This window comes from Megalobrama amblycephala, linkage group LG4 (assembly GCF_018812025.1).
Source record: "Megalobrama amblycephala isolate DHTTF-2021 linkage group LG4, ASM1881202v1, whole genome shotgun sequence".
NCBI classification, from domain to species: Eukaryota; Metazoa; Chordata; class Actinopteri; order Cypriniformes; family Xenocyprididae; genus Megalobrama; species Megalobrama amblycephala.
The window spans coordinates 53,100,631-53,120,566 of record NC_063047.1 but is presented as its reverse complement, the minus strand read 5'-3'; positions in this window follow the sequence as shown (position 1 = coordinate 53,120,566).

The window sequence follows — 19,936 nt, the reverse complement described above, 5'->3', positions numbered from 1 at the left end:
ATTGGCTTGCAGCATTGCACTTTATGTACATGTATAGCACTTAATTTAACAGTTCTGTTCTACATGTAGCCTATGTACTGTGTCCTTACTATAATAATAGGTATTAATTCTGAACGGGTTAGTTCACCCAAAAATGAAAATTCTATCATTAATTACTCACCCTCATGTCATTCCAAACCTGTAAGACTTTCAATGTGACTCCAGAGGTTTAACCTTAATTTTATGAAGGGGCTTGAGTACTTTGTTTGAGCAAAAAACATAATTTACCACTTTATTTACAAAATATTAATCTCCAATGGGCGTTAATGAGAGCACCACGATGCATGCATGCATGTTGTGTTGACATGAGAGCAGATGTTGTTGCGTTGGAGATTAATATTTTGTAAATAAAGTGGTAAATTATGTTCTTTTTTGTTTGTTTGTTTTTGGGTTTTTTTTTGTGCAAACAAAGCACTCGTGACCCGTGTTGGGGGTAACGCATTACAAGTAACGCGAATTATGTAATCAGATTACTTTTTTCAAGTAACTAGTAAAGTAACGCAAGTTACTTTCTTTTCCCATTTATAGATTGACACCTCCCTTGTCTGCATGCTGAGAGAAATCAGGAGTAAAGTTGCACTTCCTTCAGCCTGAGGCTTATTCATTTCACTTTTGGTGTGAAAGGGCCTTACATTTGCCAAAAATAGAACTTAAAAAAAAAAAAAAATCAAACAAACAAGCCCAGCCCAGGTGAGAAAAAAAAATAAGGCAAAAGTAACACAATGCATTACTTTCCATAAAACGTAACTTGCTAAGTAATGCAATTGGTTATTTTTTCAGGGAGTAACACGGTATTGTAACACATTACTTTTAAAAATAACTTTCCCCAACACTGCTTGTGACACTTCATAAAATTGAGGTTAAAAAACTTGTCACATTGATTATTTTTATGATGTCTTTACTACCTTTTCTGTGGCATGAAAGTGTTAGTTGCATAGGCTGTCAATGGAGGGACAGAAAGCTCTCAGATTTCATTAAAGAGATCTTAATTTTTGTTCTGAAGATTAATGAAAGTCTTACGGGTGAGTAATTAATGATAGAATTTTAATTTTTGGGTGAACTAACCCTTTCAGAATTAATACCTATTTTTATAGTCAGGACATCTGAGAGTAAAATCAGCTCTGCTCAGAGTACATATGGTCCCTCTCTAAATAGTTTTAAAGTAACACTGAAGTAGAGTTTAATATAATGAGATAATTAAGCAGTTAATTATGTGATGATTGAACATTAATGATGAACACCTGCTGTTAACAAGCAGAATCACTGAAGAAAATAGTAACACAAGAACTACAACTGACTTCAGCCACAGCCTTAGATGAAATCACCTGATAAAAAAAGATAAAAGACATTAAATCTATCAAGATCTGATTAAAAGATCTGATTCACTTATTACTAACCAGACTGACTTTATTTCTGTCACACATCTACATTAGTTCTTACTGAGAATTAACAGAGGTTTAGATGTTGGTGATGTATTGGTCAAAAAAAATTATGCAACCATCATAGTGGTCAGGGTTTGTTTTAGTTGGGCTCTTGACCCTTTTATGTCTTTAAAATAATTTTCGTTTGAGCAATTGCAATAGTGTTTCACAGCAAACACTTGTACATTGCTGAATCAAAAGATTGAAGGAGCAGATCAGCTTGAATTTTCGGCTTGATAGCCATTTCAAATGAGCATCAAATGAACATTTGGTTTCTTGACTGAGATTTGGCTAATAATTTCATTAAACAAATGCTACTGTAATGCTTCAATGCTAAAAAAATGAACAACTATTACCACTTAGGTTTACACATGAAAACAATAATTATTTAAACTGCAGTGCATGATGGGAGTTTTGTCTTATGATGATACCCAGCATGCATTGCAGTGGGTAAGCATTTTCTCACCGTTGTTGAGATTCATATGCTGATTCTTGATGTCTGTGTCTTTTTAAGTGATACAGTAGTTCAAATATTTTTTATGCACTACATGATTTTAAAATTATTCAATATATTAATTTGCTACAACACTTTCTTCTCATGCTGTAGTTTCACAGGGTTGGTAATGCAAAACCAAAATGTATAAATGACAAAACAAATGATCAGATGCTTTGGATGCAATCAGGCCATCTCACAATGACTATTGTCACAGGTGTTTTGGTCTGGTGGTCATGTATTGTTAAATGTAACCCGCTGGTGAGTGTCAGGATCTTTGTCTGTAGTCAAGTCAAGTCAAGTCAAGTCTGTGTTCATGTTCCTGTTCACGTTGGTATTTTGGATTCTTGCTAATAAAACTGCACTTGGGTTCTACCTACGCTCGTCTCCAGTGGACTCTCTCCATTACAACTATATTATCATATAAAAACAGCTGGTATTTGCTCACAGTAAAGCACTGACCTCACTGCTTTACAACATATGCATTGTGGCAGATAAAAATCCAACATAGAAAGTCAAGGATCAAGAGCCCAACTTAAGCAAACACTGATCTCCATGATGGTGGTGTTGTTTCTTTCTTTCTTTCTTTCTTTCTTTCTTTCTTTCTTTCTTTCTTTCTTTCTTTCTTTCTTTTTCTTGACTAATAAAACAACATCTAAACCTCTGTTAATTCTCATAAGTACTTCTGTAGATGTGTGAAAATAAAGTCAATCTAGTTAGTAATGTGAAGCTGGTAATGCTGTTTGTGGAGTTGTTTAATCTTATCTTCAGAGATTTAATGATTTTTATCTTCAAGGCTGTGACTGAAGTCAGTTGTAGTTCTTGTGTTACTCTTTTCTTCAGTGATTCTGCTTGTTAACAGCAGGTGTTCATCACTAATGCTCAATCATCACTTAATTAATGGCTTAATTATCTAATTAACTTTACCTCTGCTTCAGTGTTATTTTAACACTATTTAGAGGGGAACCATAAGTACTCTGAGCAGAGATGATTTAACTCTTGGGATTTTGTTGTGTACATGTAGAGTAGAACTGAAAAATAAAGTTTACTTTTATTGAAGTGCCTCTGGTACGGAATTATTTTTGTGGGAACATTACGCCACAAATGCTATCAATTGATCTTAACTTGAATTGAACATGGAATATTACCTTAACCTAAATATCAACATTAATGCACTAACATTTTTTAAAGGAAATTACTAGCTCATTCCCCACATAATCTCATTCTCTGCTAGACTGTAATTGTTGTGTGAAATCATTGTATCAGGGCCGTGCTCATTAGCTCTATGGCTGCTGGAGCCTCTGTTAGTCCTGCTCTTGGATGGACTGTCAGATCCAGTGGAATGCTTGAGAGATGATGGGGTAAATAATGAGAATAGAGGGGGAAAACAGACCCAGATGGAGCCCCTTCATTTAGGCTGGAGAACAGGAAAGGACAAAGTTAGAGTCCAGTGCCTTCTGGGAAATAATACAGTCCCAATCTTGCATTTCTTGTATGTCATCACTAAATAAGTTATTCACATTTAGAAGTTGTAAAAAAAATAAAAAAAATAAATAAAAAAAACTTACCTAGACATACAATTCAATGCACTTTACAGCGGAAATGAACACTAGTGGCAGTAAAACACCAACAACTTTTATTCCTTTTCAAAACAACAACAAAAAAATACTAGGTGAAGATTAATAATTAATAAAGACTTATTTTAAAGCAGTTCCTAGCAAAAATACTGTTATTATGATCTCAAAACACTTTTACCATAATGCATCATTTGTAAATTAATACATTTTGATGTCTGCATCACATAACCAGTTCCATATGTATGGCTTTTCTGAGGCAGACAGCTTGCTCGGTAGCTCACCTGGAACAGCATTGCACGGAGTACTTGGGCAGTCCCGTGAAACATGAGTGATGATAAAAGAGCTCAAAGATTTGTTGAAACAAGCTAAAATGGCATGGTTGCTTCAGGAAATGTTTTCTTTTTTTAATACACAGGGACGGATTTATGCATAGACATTCTAGGCACGTGCCTATGCTCACATGTTATTATTATAATTTCACTCTAATTCTAGAAATCTTTAAGACAATTACTAAATAAAATTTAAAACCCTGTCACTGTCACACAGAAACCTTATATCTCCTTTATAATTTTTTTCCCATAAATCATTACTATTGGACACCCTTTATGTCTGTCTTTGGGTTTTGCAAATATTTAACCAATGAAATGTATTTAAAAAAGCTTGTGACTAAACCTCGTAGCACACTGTCAGTCAAACCTCATAACTCCACCTGACTCAATCTTGAATGAACTCTTGCTTCATTTTTGGAACGTCTCCTTGTTTGCAATGCAAGGGTAAATAAAGAACTGGTTATATATATATATATATATATATATATATATATATATATATATATATATATATATATATAAAACGGTCAGGCATAACAATTATGACCACTGACAGGTGAAGTGAATAACACTGATTATCTCTTCATCACAGCACCTGTTAGTGGCCACAGACCAGTCAGGGTGCCCACGCTGACCCCTCTCCACCGCCGAAAGTGCCAACAGTGGGCACATGAGCATCAGAACTGGACCACAGAGCAATGTAAGAAGGTGGCTTGGTCTGATGAATCACGTTTTCTTTTACATCATGTGGATGGCCGGGTGCGTGTGCGTCACTTACCTGGGGAACACATGGCGGTGTGACACAGCTGGTGGAGGCTGTGTGATGCTTTGGGCAATGTTCTGCTGGGAATCCTTGGGTCCTGCCATCCATGTGGATGTTACTTTGACAAATACAACCTACCTATATTGTTGGAATCACTTTCAGAGCGATTTTTTCCCAGCTGATGAACGATAAAGTTACTGCGATACATTGACAGCAAATCAGAATCCATTCTGCTTTAAAGAGCGTGAGCATTTAAAGCAGTAGACAACATAACTGCAGCGCACTCTTAGGCCCTGTTTACACCTGGTATTAAGATGCGTTTTGGTCATTCGGATCACGACACTAAATAAAGGTGTAAATAAGGTCTAAAGCGTTTTGAGCTTGTCCACTTTTGACCACTTCCAGAGGTGGTCAAAATCGCATTCGACCTGATTGTTTTTGTGGTGTAGGTGTTCATGTGTTCGCATAGTCTCTGCCTACTGACTTAATGCGTAAACATGATGGGAAGCATGTTAGCCAGATGGGATTTAAACTTTGTCGGCTGAAGACCTGTTTTGGTTTGAAGACGAAAAACATACCAAGCATGATGTTCTCTCACCATTCCTGATTTCTAACATGCACTTAGCGTTTGGCATGGTCTTGCAGCTATCAGAGTAGAAACGAAAGCTGCTGCTCTACGTTTTTCCATCATCTCCACATGCGTTCATATGTAAATTGTACAAGAAATTTGATCCATTAGATTAAAAGATCTGAAAAAGCCCATGCATTTATCCACCCATAGAACCTCCCCTTGAAGAAATCAGGACAGAAGTGGTTGAACATGGACAAAAGAGACCAGGTGTAAATGTGTATGTGTCTCCCTCGTCTACTTGTGATCCGACAAAAACACATCTTAATACCAGGTGTAAACAGGGCCTTAGAATAAACAGAACAATATTGTGCATTGGTGTGGATGCTAGTTATTTTTATAATTATCGTTCTTGGTGTGAACAGGCCTTTAAAGTGATTCCAAAGATATCGTTACTCTGTGTCATTATTGTTATAGTTGTGGTGTGGACTATGTGATTCTTTTATATTTAGATCGATTTTTAGAACTATCATTATCGTTATAGTTTTCATCCTTGATGTAACCATGCCTTTAGTCTAGCATTTGCCGTCAAGTCATAGACAGTAGTCTTAAAAAGCCTGTGCGTTTCACTTTGTTTTTTATAACATATGAGATTTTGGCCAAATGTCAGGAAAAAACTGAGCGCCCACATAGTTACATCTACAATAAACTTCATAACCTGTAAGTTGATGAAAACATAATGCGATACACTTACTGCCTCAGATGCAGGTTCTAATGATGGAAAAAAACACAGCCTTTGTCTCACATTCGCTGATGGTCAAAACTTTCATAACTTCATTTGAGCTTGATTTTGGTAAAATGTTAATAATATAATGACACATGCAAGAAGCCTATAGAGCCACAATGTCAACTTTGACATTGTAAAGTACCACAAAACATGTAGGAAACATAATAAGATAATAATGAGCCTGTGTTGATTTTTTATTGTTTGCATTCGTTTTTATTGTTTATTGTGTCGTCAAGTCACAACGTTACAAGCTGTGCTCTGTTATATTTGTTCTTTTTCTTTCGGTGTATAATGAGAATGACATTACACCTGACTTGACCAAATGAACGATGCAGGCAGGACCAGCTAGTTTAGCAAAACTGTTCCCTACAACACTAAAATATTTCAGGTAAACTCAAAAACTATTCATTTGTTTAGGTTTATACACTACACCAATGTTGAAAAACTGTGTTAGCTAACATTGATAACAGTCGATATTACCTGACTGATACTACAAAAACAGATTCAGCATGTGAAACTTGAATTACCTTTGGACTTTATCCATAAAGTTACTTTATTTTCATTAGAATAGCATTGCATAATTCTTTCTCTTGTATTATTCAAGTATGTTTGGCAGTGCTCTGTGGGCAGTGACACACTAAGTGTGTTTTGACTGCTACTCATTTTGCACAGTGTGGTTAGAGAAAAGTAGGGTTGGTAATCTCAGGATTACCTCAGAAAATCGACTCGATACTCCGCTCTGCTTAGAACCCTCAGGAAGCACTCTGTATCGCAGCAGATCAAGTGTTTGCTCCTTAAGTGTTTCTTTTGACAAATGGGTATGCAGACTGAAGCAGGGTAAAACGGATCAAGCGTAAGGCAAAAGGTGATTATTTGTCTAAAGAAAGCCACAGAAGTTCGTCAGGGCACCTTTGTTTGAAGATAAGCCATTGTTAGGCTAGTGAAGCTCATTATGCTAACTCAAAGCTCTCCTCCATTAATTTGGCAAAACCCTGCTAACATTATGACATGCAAGGAGATTTGTTTATTGTTTCCTTCATGTAAAGTTCCGAGTAGAGAATGAGAACAGCAAACTGTACTCCTGCATATAAACTCAAAAATGCTAAAATCACAAGTTCAGAAGAGCCATATCCTACTCTAAATGTTATGTTAAGTAAGCTGTCTAACCATGCGTGTTGGACTAAAGAAGCTAGTTGCTTTCAAGGTTACAAGCAAGCATGTGACCTGTTTAATTTCACAGGGGCAGGCATTTCTTAGATACCTGAAGCTTATCTGACCATAGTTACTTGGTGATCACCTAAAGCTGGTGCATGAAGTCAAACTAGGGGATTTATGGCTTCATCCCTGGCTTAAGAAGGTTCTTATCTGAGGGATGAGACACAGCTTACGGCCTAACAGCTTCTTCCAAGCTGCTCCCATCTGACACAGATCTTAACCATCCAGTGTGTGTGTGATCCCCTTAAGATGAGCGTACATCTTAGAGGGCATACACCCAGGCCAGCCAGGGAAATTTTGGCATGGTAAAAACCCTGTACCATAAGTTCAGATGGTTTAAGGGTCAATGACATGGCACTCATTGTTTGTCCTATTTATTATATTTATAATAGGGGGGTTAAATTAAAAGGTAATATAACTACCATGATTTTATAATGAATAATAAAGCTTCAAAAGAATGAAATTCTTGAAAAGGAAACCTTTTGGTATATTGTTTTTATTATTAAATTACAGAAAAATCTATTCTACTGTATTTAAATCATGTAGTGCAGTCAACATGCAGAAAAACAACAACATATAACCGAAAATTATATCATAAAATATCAGATAATTTCACCTTTTTATGACAAGATATTGTTAGTTCAGGTTGTAAAATGTCATGTGGTGGAACTCAAAAGAGAAATGATGTTTATGAATTAATAATTAATAACATTTGTTAAAAAAAAACTTTTATCTACAAAAATAGCCTATATTTAAAACATTTTTTGAAAATAATAATTAAAATGTGCACATGCAGTCACATGTATTTATATTTTTTACATGCCCATATTTATAGGAATGCCCACCTGGAGGGCAAAACAAAGGCTTTCCTCCATTGCACGCCAGTGATTTTTACCATGTTTGCACAAAGTACTAATGACAGTAATAAGTGTTTTTCCATAGAAAACCATTATAAAGAAAACACTTAACCATTTAAAGACCCCTTGTGGTGTGGTGTTTTTAAATATGCCAGGTTATCCCGGTATATTTTTCTGTTGATATGAAAAATCATGTCGATTTTGCAATATGCTGGGTACATGATGTATATAACGATGTTATGATGAACTACATGCCTTTCTCCACCAACGTTCTGAGTTGTTAAAGCGTTTGTAAGGGTACTGATTGTTAGAAGGCAGCTGTCTGACATGGCAAATGGGAACATGGTTTGTGTAACATTAGCAACACATTATCAGCTGTTTGATAACATAGTCAAGCAAAAAGCTAATCATATTAATTACCGCTATGTGTCCGATGTTGTAAAGAGCGATACCATTGCGCAGCGTTTACCTCAGTAAGTTGACCAAGTGGATCTCTGAGTTGGCGTGAGCAAGTGGAGGCGGGGCTAATTTGCATATTCATTGATCCACATAATATTAAATGAGGCAAGTGTGTTGAGTTACATTCTAGCTATTTTAAGGCATGAAGACATTTTTTTCACAGGAAAAAAAATATGTCAATTTGGTGATCAAAGATGAGTTTTAAGGGATAAAATTATTGACTACAGGGGGACTTTAACACATTGCGTTCATATTCTGGGCTCATCTCACCTGTATATAGTGTCCATCATCAATAAGGTGTATACTGAATTTGGTCTTTTAATATCACTGTTTTAGTACATTAAGGCACTTTTTTTCACATTAAGCATTTTAGAATGTCTCACTGTTTTTAGTGATTGAAATACTGCAGCAGGTGCTGGATATGGATCACAGGCACTCAAAACATGCATTTTATTCACATATATTTTTGTAAAATTGACAGGCCTGTAATGCAGTTGTAATGGATGTTGTCAAAATGATTCCCGTTTACATGGATCCAAGAAAAAGGCTAAAACGCTGTATTATGCATGCCAGGCCAGTAGCTGGCGATGCCACTTTGTAAAGAAATACTTTGCGCCTATAGACTGAACACGTAATACACACATGCCGTCACCATTTTCACAAATTCACGTTTTTGTAGTTTACACTGAGATGATAACAATATCTTTTCAAAAACTTGCACTTTGAAACACATTTTCAGAAGTTTTTAGGGCCCCAAAATGCTGTTCTCATGTAAATGAATGGCCAAAATGCATAAAACTTTTTACTTTTTTAGTCGAAAACAGTGTAGTGTAAACAGCCCCTTATATATGTTATTGACCATACTTCCTTAAATGATTGTCACTTTTTCTTTTAGACTTTGCCTTCTTGCAACCACCTTCCACTCACCAAATTACGTGATATCTTCAACTTTTTAAAAGTAAATGTAATATATGAATGTAACCGAGAAAAAAGGGAGTTTAAAATCCCCCTGAAGCTCATTTCTCCTCCCCGATGCACGGCCCTCCTTTCACGTTCGTAATTCATGACTGATAGAGGACCTGCTCTTAGCCTCTTTGATAAGATAAGACACAATCAGCCGTACAGATAAAAGAGGGCCTGCTGACCCTGCATACAGGCTCCAGATGTACCATGACTCACAAACATACCGCTGGAATGAGAGCAAGAAAGAGAGGCTGATATATATCAGTAAGCATTTGCTGCAGGCTCTCTGCCTATTGCAGGACAGCAGGCTGTAGTCTGAACAACAGCACTGGACACTAGCAGATACCGGCTGAATGTGAGTTATGCAATGCAGATGAAATCAGGCCAAAGAAGCGAGTTATGCTTTCACTAGGAGTGACTATCAGATAACCTCTGCAACTCTGCAGGGCATGAATGACTGACAGCCCAGACATCTCAGCCTGTTATAGTCCTTCTCTCAACACAAGTTAAACAGGTAGAGTCGTGTGTCTGTGCCTGTGTGTGTTCATGTACAGGGGTGTTAAGGTGAACTACTTAAGCCTGTGGGCCTCTGTGTTGTGACAATTGTTGCTGATGTGCACGGCCGAAGATAAAAGGTGAGATAGTATGTTTGCTTACTTTGTGTCATGCCTCTTGTTTCGGCTCTGTGACGCCAATGTGCAAAGAGAAAACCAGGTAATGCGCATGAGCACGCACAAACATGCTGAAGTGCTTCTGGGAATGATGGATGTTTGGTTCTGCGACACCAACACCTCCCATCCTCCACCACCAAATACAACTTAACAGCCTAGTTAAACACTAATTAGTCTTAAAAGACAGTTTAACATCAATCAAAGTTTGAAACGTCTGTTTTTTTAGGGGCGTTGGGCATTCATGCTTTTGATGGTGATTAAACCTTTTGTTCTTATATCTCACTGATTACTAAGACATTGAGAGGTGGGAGCTTACTCGTTCTTATCCGGTGGGCAACGGCTTACCTGGATCGTGAAGAATCACTGAGCAGATATTTTGTCTACGGAGAATATTCTGGGTTCAAGACAAGTTAAGCTCAGTCCCCACTGTATTTTGTGGCATAATGTTCATTACCACACAAAATAAATAAATAAATATTTTCAAATCAGGATTATTATTGCTAAATAAAAGTATTAAAAAATGTTAATTAAAATAAAGCTGTAATTAAATTAAATTAAAATAAAATAATTAAACTAAATGAAAATTAGAAATGCTGCCTTGACAACTAACTGAAAAAAGGTTTCAGCTGAAGTACTAAAATTACTAACTAAAAATTAAAACTTAATAAAAGCTATTTCAAAAAATAATACATTTCTATATAAATAATACTAAGATAACACTAAATGTCATCCCTCATTTTCTTTAAAAAAGCAAAAATCGAGCTTAAGGAGCATACAGTAAAAGTAAATGTGGCCAAATTTTGGAAAATTTAAAAATGAATGTGAAGTTTATTTTATTATTGTGCATTATTTGAAGTGTAAATTCATTTTGTTGTCATTTTACGATCACTTTATGGGTTTGGGTGCTATGTTGTCACTTTAATTTTTGTGGTAATTAACATTATGCTTTTAACTGAGTTTAACTTGTATTGGACCCAGAATATTCATTTGACAGTACAATGAGGTAGAGCATCAAGCAACTATTAGTCAACAATAGTCCCATATTGTATTTTTGGTATAACAAAATATCGAGTCAAGTCAAGTCACCTTTATTTATATAGCGCTTTTTACAATGTAGATTGTGTCAAAGCAGCTTTACATTGATGACTGGTATATAATTTTGGCTGCACAGCAGCTCTTAAAGAATAGTGTCAATGCAGGCAGATCAAAGCACTGTTGAAAATCAAATGTCAATTCAAATGTCAAGTGTCCCCAACTATGCAAGCCAAAGGCGACAGTGGCAAGGAACCCAAACTCCAACAGGTGACATCAGGTGGCAAACAAGTGGCAAATAGGTGTTAAAATGGAGAAAAAAAACCTTGGGAGAAACCAGGCTTAGTCGGGGGGCCAGTTCTCCTCTGGCAAACAGTGCTTTGTTGCAATCATAGGTCTGATAGGATCGCAACATTCAAAGTATTTATTTCAGTTCCATCCAGTTGAGGATCGTATTCATCACGCCGGTATGGACGGTTGTTGAGGAGCTGCGCCACTGGTTGTCGTGTCAATGAGGCCTTCACAGTGGATGATCTAGTTGACTCGATCTCTGTTGATACTTCAGAGCTGCGTTGTGGTCGTGTCAAGGCGCAGGTCCTTGGTCTCACCTGGATACGGCCTGGATCCGGTTGATTACAGTAAACCTCGGGATAAACAGAAAGACTAATATTAGCGTAGATGCCATTCTTCTTCTGATGTAACGAGTACATCTGGTGTTATAGGAAGTGTTCCCGGTTCCGGCTAACCTAATTTATGCAACCCAATAATCCTTTAACAGATTTGAAAATATAAATTGACAATGTGTTATGTGTATGCCAGGTTAAAGAGATGCGTTTTTAGTCTAGATTTAAACTGACAGAGTGTGTCTGCTTCCCGAACAATGCTAGGAAGATTGTTCCAGAGTTTGGGTGCCAAAGAGGAGACCGCCTGCGGTTGATTTTGATATTCTAGGTATTATCAGCTTTTACTGAATGCAATGTCAGCATGTGAGGTCAGTGCAGTGCTCATAATTTCAACACTAAACTGTAACATGCAAATCTTACCTAATCATTTTCCATGTGGGTATTTGGCAGACCAGAGGAGTTTTGTAATTGAGCCAGATTGAGTGCGTGTTTAAAGCCGTAGACACTTGTGACTAAAGTCACCTGTGAGAAGCAGGTCGGACAGTGCAGATTATCCTATCAGATTATCCAAACTACCTCCTGTACCTGAGTGAATCCCCAGTAATCCCTTCCAGATTTGCCAAAGCTAAATGTCACCGTACTTGTGTAGATAACACAAGCTTGTTCTAATCCAAAAATGTTGTACTTTTTTTCAAGTAATGCCAGAAAGTTCAAATTCCCAAAGGTGCAAATAAATAAATAATAATGAACATACCTGTGATATATACGTGTTACAACAGAGACACGGAGACTGAAGTAGAAGCAATCCAGTTAAGTATTTATTCACAAGTAGTAGAGCACAGAGTGATAACAAGCAGATATAGCGTGATGAGAGATGAATGGGATATAATACTGTCCTTTTAAACTTGCAGATGCTGGATGAGAGATGCAATGGAGGGAGACGATGGAGACACTCACACACACAGGTAGGTTTGCACACGGGGAGACCAGGAGACGAAGGAGATGAAGGAGATCGCTGGAGCAGGTAGGTAAGTCGTTTGGGAGTCCTTAAGGTAAGCATACATATGTCGTAGTGCGAACGAGACCGGACAGTGAGTGTGTGTGAGTGTGGTGGCTTTATGGTGCTGGTGATTGCAGAGTTAATGACGTGCAGGTGGCGGTGATTAGAAGGCTGGTGATTGAGTGCGTGGGTACTGCAGTGAGGTGGAACCTGACGTGTCTGTGACAGTACCCCCCCTCCCACGGCCCGCTCCTGAGGGCCGCGGACCTCGACGCCGTGGTGGTCGTCCTCTAGGTCGTGGGGCAGGTCTGTCCTGGTGATTGGCGTGGAAGTTCTGTAATAGGATAGGATCAAGGATATCATTCTTGGGCACCCATGAGCGTTCCTCGGGGCCATAACCTTCCCAGTCAACGAGGTATTCGAGCTGACCACCACGGCGCCGGGAATCCAGGATCTCATGAACCACGTAAGCTGTGCCGTCCTCCAGGATGAGTGGAAGGGGGGGCTCGGCGGCTGCCACGTCAGGTTCTGTGGAGGGAACAACAGAAGGGTGGTGAGGTTTTAGTAGAGAAACGTGGAAAGTAGGATGAATTCTACTATACTGTGCAGGGAGTTGGAGACGGTAAGTGACGGGGTTGATCTGCCGAAGGATGGTGAACGGGCCAATGAAGCGGGGACTCAGCTTCTTGCATGGCAGACGCATCCTGATGTCCCTGGTGGACAGCCAGACCCTCTGCCCCGGTTGATAGACTGGAGCGTCGGAGCGCCGAAGGTCGGCTGTCCTCTTGCGTCTGCGCAGGGCTCTCTGCAGTTGGTGGTGAGCTGAGTCCCATACCCTCTCGCTCTCCCGGAACCAGTAGTCGACTGCAGGGACGTTGGAGGGTTCCCCATCCCAGGGGAACAGCGGGGGTTGGTAGCCGAGTACGCACTGGAAGGGTGTTAGTCCAGTTGTGGCTTGACGGAGGGAGTTCTGTGCGTACTCGGCCCAACCCAGGTACTGGTTCCAGGAGTTCTGGTGGCCGTGACAGAAGGTACGCAGGAAGCGGCCAATCTCCTGGATCTTCCTTTCCGTCTGCCCGTTCGACTGAGGATGGTATCAAGATGACAGGCTGACGGTCACACCCAGGAGGGAGAAGAAGGCCTTCCAGACGTGGGAAATGAATTGGGGTCCTCTGTCGGAGACTATATCTTCAGGTATTCCATAATAGCGAAAAACATAGTTGAATAGCATCTCTGCTGTGGCCATAGCGGTAGGTAGACCCTCCAGGGGTATCAAACGGCAGGACTTAGAGAAGCGGTCTACCACCACCAGGATGCACGTGTGACCGTCAGACTCAGGGAGATCGGTGACGAAGTCCACTCCCAGGTGTGACCAGGGTCGCTCAGGAACGGGCAGAGGAAGTAGCTTGCCGGTGGGAAGATGGCGTGGACTTTTGGAGATGGCGCACTCCCTGCAGCCCTGCACGTACCTTCTGACGTCGTTGGCCATGTTGGGCCACCAGAAGCGTTGTTTGAGCAACGAGAGGGTCTCATTGACCCCCGGGTGACCAGTGCCAAGTGATGAGTGGGTATTGTGCAGAAGTGGAGTGCGACGTGCCCGTGTGACGTATTGCAAGCCTTGGGGGCAACCCGGCGGAGTGCGTGTGGAGGCATTGGAGGAGGGAATGGTTTCTTCAGACCACTGGATAGGGTTCACGAAGATAGACTCCGGCAGGATCCTTTCAGGCTCTTCGGGCTTTTCCTCAGGGGAATGGATACGAGACAGAGCGTCAGCTTTAGTGTTCTTAGAACCAGGGCGGTAAGAGATGGAGAAATTGAATCTCGAGAAAAACATGGCCCAGCGAGCTTGGCGAGGGTTGAGTCTTTTGGCAGCCTTCAGATATTCGAGGTTTTTATGGTCAGTGAGAACTTGAAACGGATGAGTAGCCCCCTCCAACCAATGCCTCCACTCCTCGAGGGCAAGCTTGACGGCCAGGAGTTCGCGGTCACCGATGTCATAATTGACCTCCGCCGGGTTGAGCTTGCGGGAGAAGAAGGCGCATGGATGGAGTCTACTTGGCGTCCCCTGCTGCTGTGAAAGGACCGCTCCCACTCCGGTGGTGGAGGCGTCCACTTCCACGATGAATGGTAGGTCCGGGTTAGGGTGGACGAGGAGGGGAGCGGTGGTGAAGGCTCTTTTCAGGGTCTCGAAGGCGTTGGTGGCAAGTTGGGACCAGGACAGAGACTTGGGCTGGTTACGGAGTAAGTTGGTGAGTGGACTGACGATGGTGCTGTAATTCTTGATAAATCTGCGGTAGAAGTTGGAGAAACCTAGGAATCGTTGGAGCTCTTTGATAGTTGATGGAGTGGGCCAGGACTGGATAGTGGTGAACTTCCCCTCGTCCATCCGGATGCCACTGTGGTCAATGATGTATCCTAGAAACTGGACGGAGGGCTGGTGAAAGGAGCACTTTTCAGCTTTTAGGAAGAGGTGAAACTGCCGTAAGCGTTGAAGGACCTCCGCAACGTGGTGGCGATGTTCGGCCAAGCTCCGGGAGTAGATGAGGATGTCATCAATATATACCAGAACGAACTTGTGGAGAAACTCCCGGAGCACCTCATGAATGAAATCCTGGAATACGGAGGGGGCGTTGACCAGGCCATACGGCATGACGAGATATTCGTAGTGTCCGGTGGGCGTGACAAAGGCGGTGTTCCACTCGTCCCCCTCACGTATCCGGATGAGGTTGTACGCGCTGCGGAGGTCCAACTTGGTGAACACAGTGGCACCGCGGAGATGTTCCAGGGCCGCTGGGACGAGGGGAAGTGGGTAGCGGAATTTGACGGTGATTTTGTTGAGGGCACGGTAGTCGATGCATGGCCTCAAGCCTCCGTCCTTCTTTGCCACGAAAAAGAAGCTTGAAGCAGCAGGGGAAGTAGACGGGCGGATGTATCCCTGTTCGAGTGCCTCTTTGATGTATTCCTCCATGGCCTTCTCCTCCGGTAGTGATAGGGGGTAGATGCGTCCCCTAGGCACTGGTTCACCCGGTAGCAGATCGATGGCACAGTCCCATGGCCGGTGTGGAGGAAGTTTGGAGGCGCGCTGCGGGCAGAAAACGTCACTGAAGGGGGCGTAGTCCGGGGGAACATCCACGGAGCGTTTCTCGACAGGGCTTTCGATAGAGGTGGCGTTCATGGAGAGAGACTTGGAGAGTGGAGACTTTGGAACAGGAAGCGCTGGGAAACAGTCGGGAAAGCAGTGATCGCCCCACTTCAGGACTTCGCCCGTGCGCCAGGAGATGGTGGGATTGTGTTGTTCTAGCCACGGGCGCCCTAGAACCACGTCAGCGGTGGATTCCTCCAGAACCAGCAGATGTACCTTCTCAGAGTGCAGGATGCCGACACAGAGTTGAAGAGGTCCCACATAATGACGGATGTTCTTACGGCTCAGGGGTTTGCCCGTGATGGAGTGGATTTGATAGCAAGTCGGAGACGGGGAGACTTTGAGGTTGAGTTGTCGGCAGAGGGCACCAGAGATGAAATTTCCTGCTGACCCTGAGTCGAGGAGCGCCACCACTGGAACAGAGGTGTTTGCAGCAGTAAGGATTACAACAGTATTGAGTGGTTTCATTTTTTGGATAGAGGGAAAAATTGCACTCACCACGGGCCGAGGAGGACGGGTTGGGCATGTAGAGATGACATGCCCCGGTAATCCACAATATAAACATAAGTTCAGGGTCAGCCTTCTTTGTCTTTCATTTGTGGTGAGACGAGAATGATCAATCTGCATGGGTTCGGTGGCTGGTTCTGGAGGGCTGACGGGTTCGGACCGACGGAGGAGGTTGGTGATGGTTGACTGGCCCTGGTGCTCTAGGAGACACGACTGCATACGGGACCCCACGCGAATGGCGAGTTGGATAAAGCGTTCAAGTCCAATGGAGTCCTCGTATGCAGCGAGATGCAGCCGCATATTGGGTTCCAACCCCTGACGGAATGATGTGATGAGAGCTTGTTCATTCCATCCGCTGGTGGCGGCTAGCGTTCGGAACTGCAAGGCATATTCGTTAACAGAGAGATTACGTTGTTTTAGATTGTAGAGTTTCTCACCAGTCGATGAATCCGTCAGAGGTTTCCCGAAGACCTCCCGGAAGTGAGAGACGAACGCCGAGTATGATCTGACCACAGGGCCTTTTTGAGTCCACAGAGAGTCTGCCCATTGCAGGGCCTTACCTTGCAATTGCGAGATGATGAACGCTATTTTAGCCGTGTCGGTGGTGTAGAATTGCGGCTGCATCTCCAGGACCAGTTCGCATTGGAGAAGGAATCCGCTGCATTCCTCCGCCGATCCAGAGTAGGGCGCCGGTTTGGCCATGGGACTGGCGGTGAATGCTGGTGAGGAAGCGGTGCTGGCTGGTGCTGGAGTGGAAGCGTTGCTGGAGGAAGATGACGATAGCTGTGGTGTGAGTGCTCGGCGCAGCGTGTCCACGAGCTCTTGAAACGGGTCGTTGGTGCTCATACTGTGAAGTTGTTAGGGTCCGGTCTTCTGTTACAACAGAGACACGGAGACTGAAGTAGAAGCAATCCAGTTAAGTATTTATTCACAAGTAGTAGAGCACAGAGTGATAACAAGCAGATATAGCGTGATGAGAGATGAATGGGATATAATACTGTCCTTTTAAACTTGCAGATGCTGGATGAGAGATGCAATGGAGGGAGACGATGGAGACACTCACACACACAGGTAGGTTTGCACACGGGGAGACCAGGAGACGAAGGAGATGAAGGAGATCGCTGGAGCAGGTAGGTAAGTCGTTTGGGAGTCCTTAAGGTAAGCATACATATGTCGTAGTGCGAACGAGACCGGACAGTGAGTGTGTGTGAGTGTGGTGGCTTTATGGTGCTGGTGATTGCAGAGTTAATGACGTGCAGGTGGCGGTGATTAGAAGGCTGGTGATTGAGTGCGTGGGTACTGCAGTGAGGTGGAACCTGACGTGTCTGTGACAATACGCTGCTCAAAAAAATTAAAGGAACACTAAAAATACATCAGATCTCAATGGGGAACAATATCATGCTGGATATCGATACTGATATGGACTGGGTAATGTTTTAGGAACGAATCAACATCGTTTGATGGAAATGAAAACTATCAACCTACAGAGGACTGAATTCAAAGACACCCCGAAAATCAAAGTGAAAAAGTGATGCAGCAGGCTAGTCCATTTTGCTTAAATTTCATTGCAGCAACTCAAAATGGTACTCAGTAGTTTGTATGCCCCCCACGTGCTTGTATGCATGCCTGACATCGTCGGGGCATTCTCCTAATGAGACAATGGATGGACCAGTGCATCACTGAGCTCCTAGACAGTCTGAGGTGCTATGCTAGAAGCCTATCGTAAGTCTTTCAAACACTCAAGATACTGATGAACCTATAATATTTTCTTGTATGCATACATCAGTTTATTACAGTATGTTATTCTATTAAGGTTTATAACAATTGTTTTAGTATCGTTTTTTAAATAACCATGCTTTTAAAGGAAGTTGCTAAAGTCTTTTTCTATTGTGATAGCCTAGTCTATTGTGACATATATCCAAGTGAACAAGAAAAACATGAAAACAAGAAAATATTGTAGGGCAGGACTTGATTTTGTCCATCAGGAATTGATTGGATCATGCTGTAATCTCATGAGAGTAACAGGTTGTCCCGCCCTCATGCCAAAAACACACGATAACGATAGAGAACGATATCTCACTGCAAGTTGAAAGGAAAGTTATTTTCATTAAAGAATAGAAGGGCACATGAATTTAAAATTATGTGCACAAATATATAATTTATAATAAATATTGCAATATTCCAATATTACCATATTTATTCACCTTGTGTTTGCAGTCCTGTATCACTTTGCCAGTTTTGTTTGTTTGTTTGTTTGATTGTACCCTCTGGTGCTGCTTGCGTGGTGGTCAAAAATCTTTGTTTTTCCAATAAAATAAATATACTATATTTTAGTTTGATAATGTTTTATTATTTAATATTTTGTGTTTTTAGATGGCTAAATTTTATGGTACTAAATTATGTTTATGGAATAGTTATGATCCATTTATTACCTGTAACCACTTTTTGAGCATATACCTGAAAATTACATTTCCAACTTAAACTGTCATAAATTACTTAAGTTTGTCTCTTTTTAAAGAAGATCACTTGGCAAATTATTGCTGAAGTGAAAAAAGTTAAAAGTGAAACTAAAAAAAGTTAAATGAGTTTGTTATTATGAAAATTTTTATATGAAAATATATCTTTTCCAAAACATGTTTTACTCTAAAACTGTGAGAAAATCATAGGCATAAATCTAAAGTTGTGCTCCAAATTAGGGGTCGAAGGACTTCAGATTTTTTAGTCGACTTTTATGTGATTAAGTCGAGGTGACTAGTCCATGATGACGTCATTAATGAACAAATAAGGGGCTGTTCACACAGAATGTGCTTTCCATTCCAATGCGCTACTTTTCCATTGATTTTTTATGTAAACACGTGCTAGACAGACATCTTTTGCAGCGTCTTGCGAATGACATGGCATTCTAAAAATAAGTTCAACTTTTTAAAAAATCGTGTCTCAAGACCTTGCATTTTTTCCCATTTCACTGCCCGCGTCTTGTGTTTTTTCTGTGTGAATGAGCCTTTTATTGCTCCTACATAACAGCTTATTTTTATCAGATCTTTTGTCTTTGGGTTGTTATATTTCTCACAGATTTCTGCTCGTTCTAGATCAGATACAGATAAAGTAGCACAGTAAAGATTACATTTATATGAATGCATTAGTGAAAGAGCAATTGCATGTGAAATAATTCTACCTGGTCAACGTCATGCTTAAAGTGTCATGGCAGAGTATTAAAGTCGACTAGTTGACTAGTCGATTAGTTGGTGCAACCCCCACTCCAAATTTGAGGTTGACATTAGGGCTGCACGATTTATCGCACAATATGAAAAATAACATTAAACTTAAATGTGATTATTACTTAAACGTGATTCTTAGTGTGATTATGAAATCGCAAAGGCTGCGATTTTTTTATTTTTTTTATATGAAAGAACTGCAAGTTTGAGTCGCTTATAACGTACATTTGAAAAAGCAACACGTGTCAAACATCTTTCCAGACATAAGAAGCATT